This window comes from Oryctolagus cuniculus, chromosome 7, assembly GCF_964237555.1.
Source record: "Oryctolagus cuniculus chromosome 7, mOryCun1.1, whole genome shotgun sequence".
NCBI lineage: Eukaryota > Metazoa > Chordata > Mammalia > Lagomorpha > Leporidae > Oryctolagus > Oryctolagus cuniculus.
This window is the reverse complement of record NC_091438.1, coordinates 45,464,770-45,469,315: the sequence shown is the minus strand read 5'-3', so window position 1 is coordinate 45,469,315 and position 4,546 is coordinate 45,464,770. Positions and strand designations below refer to the sequence as shown.

Genomic DNA, 4,546 nt, shown 5'->3' with positions numbered 1-4,546 from the left:
GATTGTGGGCCTGAGGGCAGACAAATAGACAATGAATTGTCCTTCTATTTATAAATCTACAGATTTGTGATAGAGAAAGCTTTTCAGAATTACTGAGGAAAGTTAAATGTTTAATTATGATACTGAAACAATTGATTACTCACTTGAAACAAATTAAAATAGCTGTAAAATATACATAGCTCTCTGCAAGATTGAATAAAGACCTTAATTTTTAAAAGAAAACAAATATTTGCAATTAAAAAATAGAAAAGAAAATCTCTGAGCATATGAAAAACTGAGATTTCTAAAAATCACACAAAGCACAACAATACAGATGCTGTTGCAGAAGTCTAGTTAGGTTAAAAGTGAAACACCTGTTTATAAATGACATTAAAGTTCAGACAAGAAGACACATTATTGGAGAAAGATACTTGCAACACCTCTAACAGAGGCATTAGTACCTAGAATATATGAAGAATACTTCTGGATCCTAGCGAAAGGAGATAAATGGAGAGAAAAACAATTTTAAAGAAAGAATAAGCAAGTCACAGAAGAGGAAACCCAAAGACTGGTAAACATTTACAAAGACAGTCACGGTCACGATGAAGCAGGGAAACACATGAAATCTACAACTGATAACAATTTACATCTATCAAATGGTACATATTTATGTTTACCAACAATGTGCAGCAAGAATGATTCCTACACCCCATAGATGGGGTGCAGAGAAATTTGAAAATTTGAGTGTGATTTAAAATCCACTTAGGAGACCTAAACTTGGAGAGACTCACATATATAAAAGTTGACATGAGCAAAAATTTTCAGAGCTACGATATTTGCACATAAAATACTGGAGATATCCTAAAGCCCACCCAAAAGAGACAGAATAACAAAATCAGGCTGCCTTCGTAAGATGGATTCTATCCAGCTGTAAACATGTGTAACCTGTGCGTTCCCAGAACAGGCTGAAGACCCTCCCAGGTATTATGGCATTTGCGCAAAGCTGAAATTGCAAACCTTGAAATGTTTCGTGTCTAAGTTATCTGTGTGGAGCAGACTTTGAAGGAATATTTGGACAAGGTTGTATGGAGTCATTAATTTAACATTGGGGAAGCAGAAAAGGAAGTGCTGGGGGAGGAAGCTCTAAGAAAGAGAGGTCAGGTACCCTCCAGGAAGAATGGGTGGAAAATGATGGTAGGGACTTCCCCACCCCACCTCCTTTCCCAAGTGGTCGAATTCCAAGCTGGGAGCAGCTTCCCTGAGCCCTGTGGAGGGAGGGAGGGAGGGAGGAGAGGACTTTGCAGTCATCACCTGTCACAGGTCTGTGTGGGCGTCGGGCATCGGGAGGCGGGTCTTCCCATGCTCAGGGTCTGTCTCACTCTTGGGGCAGGGCCCAGGCAAGGATAAAAGAGCCCTGGGTCCAGAGCACCAACATCCACTCTCCTCCTGAGGTGCCTACGGACCCTGTGCTGCCTGTGACCTTGGTGAGTGTCCACTGGGAAGAGAAGCAGGGGCTTCCCCGGAGGGATATTCAGACCAGAACTGGGGAAGCGGGAGTGGGGCTTCAAAGGTGAGGGTGGCTGGATTAGCAGGAGGGGAGAAGCGAATGCTAATGAAAGAGGATGCACCTTGGGGTGGGAGAATTTATAAACACCAGATGGTTTGTAAGTTGATGTTCTACATTCTAATCCAGATTAGCCTGGTACCTGTCTGAGGCTCTCACATCTCAGAGAAGCTAAAGTAATTCTTACTTTCAGAGGAGTGGGCAGGTGTGTTCCTTCTCTGAAGCCTATACTGAGGTCATAGTCATTCTCAGTTGGTGGAGACCAGGAACAAGTGTTATCAGTTGGCTCTTCCCAAGCCCAGTTGATGTGGCATCAGAGGCTGGTGGACAGCAAAGACACAGGATCACATGAGCAGAGATAGGCTAGGCACAGCTCATGCTTATAAATCCTACACTCTGGGAAACCACCTTCCAAGGGCATGATCCCAATGACCCAAGAACCTGTCACTAGGCCCGCCTCCTAGACATCACAATTGGACTAAGCTTCTATCCTTAATCCATTAAACACTGACCCATTAGCTATTAAAATAAGACTTTAGGGACCAAGTTTTTAACACATGGGCCTTAGCAGGGTACCAAAGCTAATATGCAAGCCACGATATTAGGGGAAACACATTTGGGGTTTGAGAAACAGAGATAATGGCCCTGCCTTCACCAAATACCATCCGGTTGGTCAAGAGTGGGTCCTGGGTATCTCCATCAGGGATGCCAAAGTTGAATATTGAGTAACATGTTTATGTTGGTGTTGAGGTGGGAGAGAGGGGAGGCTTGGGTTGCAGAGGATGCATCACTGGGCTTGGGCTCTCAGACCAGGAAATCTAGGGTAAGGTATCAGCTGCCACACTTAGCTTTAGATTTAACTCTCTCTACCTACAAGATGATTAGGAACGATCACCTCTTATAAGTGGGCCTCTGCAATTCTGAGTGTAATATGTAATATATTATATATGTCCTCCATACACGATAAATATATTATGTATCACATACATATAATCATGCACATCTGTTAAACAAAGCTGTGTGGAAAGCTGCTCCAAGAGGGAGTCCTTATTTCTTCCTTAACAAAGAGAACTGCAGCTGTAAACCAGCGCCCAGATTGGACATTCCAGAATCCTGAGCAGGGCGGAGGAAGAGTGGACTCCAGTCATGCTGTGGAATGTCCATTTGCCTTCTCTGCTTGCAAGACATTGTCTTTGGGCAAAGTGCATCATTAAGGTTGTCCCCATGGTCTTCTTGCACTGCTGAAAGAAGACAATCCACTTCTGTTTATGAAAACTTCCTAAGGTTCCAGTGAGTTAATGTGGAACCATTTGACACATTACAGATAGAGGGAAAAGAAATGATGGTAAGAAGGCAATAATGATGCTTGTGTGGCCTGGGTCTGATCTACTGTTTAACTCTCCCTCAGCTCCTGAACGCCCGCCTGCCCAGATGTCCTGCCAGCAGAGCCAGCAGCAGTGCCAGCCCCCTCCCAAGTGCCCCCCCAAGTGCCCTCCCAAGTGCCAAGCCCCCAAATGCCCCCCAAAGTGTCCCCCTAAGTGTCCTCCAGTGTCCTCCTGCTGCATCTCCAGCTCCGGGGGCTGCTGCGGCTCTGGGGGTGGGGGCTGCTGCAGCTCTGGGGGTGGGGGCTGCTGCAGCTCTGGGGGTGGCGGCTGCTGCCTGAGCCACCACAGGCCCCGCAGGTCGCACCGCCGCAGACAGCAGAGCTCGGGCTGCTGCAGCCAGCCCTCGGGGGGCTCCAGCTGCTGTGGAGGGGGCGGCAGCCAGTCATCTGGGGACTGCTGCTGAGGGGGACCCTGAGCCTGGAAGAGGAGACTTGGAGACCAATTATTTTCCTTCCCCCTCTGCCCTGCTGCTGAGAGGTCTTGGTAGACTGAGCCCAAGCCTAGAGGATTCTTCCTTCTTGGAGAACAGGACCTCAGACTTCTCCTCCAAGCTGTGCCCTGACCTCATTCCCACTCTGTGCGTCTGCCCTGGAGCCCTAAAGCGGAGTGTGTGTCCCCCTGCAGCTCCACCCTGCATCCCTCAGCCCGATGGGGACAATAAAGGCTGAAATCTGCTTTTCGTTTGGCGTTGTTTCTGGACTTGCATCATCATTATTCTCCTACACTGTTCTCAGCTCTTGGTACCCCCAATGCTGCTACACCTGCCTCACAATTTGCCATTTGAATCACTTATATCCAAAAGTTCTTCAGTTTTTCCCTCTTTCTTTCTCTCAAAACAGAATTGAACTAATGTGAATGTAATCTTTTTTAAAAAAGATTTATTGATTTATTAGAAGGGCAGAGTGACAGAAAGAGACGAGAGTTCCGCTGGTTCACTCCCCAAATGACTACAATAACTGGGCTGAGTCAGAAGATAGGAGCCAGACCGGATTCTGTCCCGGTTGCCCCTCTTCCAGGCCAGCTCTCTGCTGTGGCCCGGGAAGGCAGTGGAGGATGGCGGAAGTGCTTGGGCCCTGCACCCCATGGGAGACCAGGATAAGTACCTGGCTCCTGCCTTCGGATCAGCGCGGTGCACCGGCCACGGCAGCCATTGGAGGGTGAACCAACAGCAAAGGAAGACCTTTCTCTCTGTCTCTCTCTCTCTCACTGTCCACTCTTCCTGTCAAAAAAAAAAAAAAAGATAGGAGCCAGGAACTCCAGCCAGCTCTCCCACTTGGATAGAAGTTCTTGAGTCATCATTTGCTGTCTCCCAAGAGCATTGCACAAAGCTGGATTGGGATTCCATTCTAAGCACTCTGGTATGAGAGGTGGTAACCCAGGTGGTGACTTAACCCACTTTACCACAACACCTGCCCCAACAGGAACATAATCTTAAGGCTGACTTTTCAGAGTTGGTTCTGGGGGTTATGGAATCAGTTCTTTAGTCTGATTAAATATAAATGTACCTAATAGGCTGTATGTAAAGCAATAAAGAAGGCAATGTGGCTATAAAGAAATGCGTGATTCCTGCCGCGCTCAGCAGGTTAAAGCTTCAGCCTGCAGCACCAGCTTCCCATAT

The 4,546-nt window shown here is 47.1% G+C and overlaps 1 long non-coding RNA gene across 1 annotated transcript; it reads left to right on the top strand.

Moving 5' to 3' along the window:
* The first annotated feature begins 1,359 nt into the window (after positions 1-1,359).
* On the top strand, positions 1,360-3,608 carry LOC100350759 (uncharacterized). Its single transcript, XR_518117.2, has 2 exons — positions 1,360-1,463; positions 2,952-3,608. It is a non-coding gene; the product is annotated as an uncharacterized lncRNA (long non-coding RNA).
* Positions 3,609-4,546: the final 938 nt, after the last annotated feature.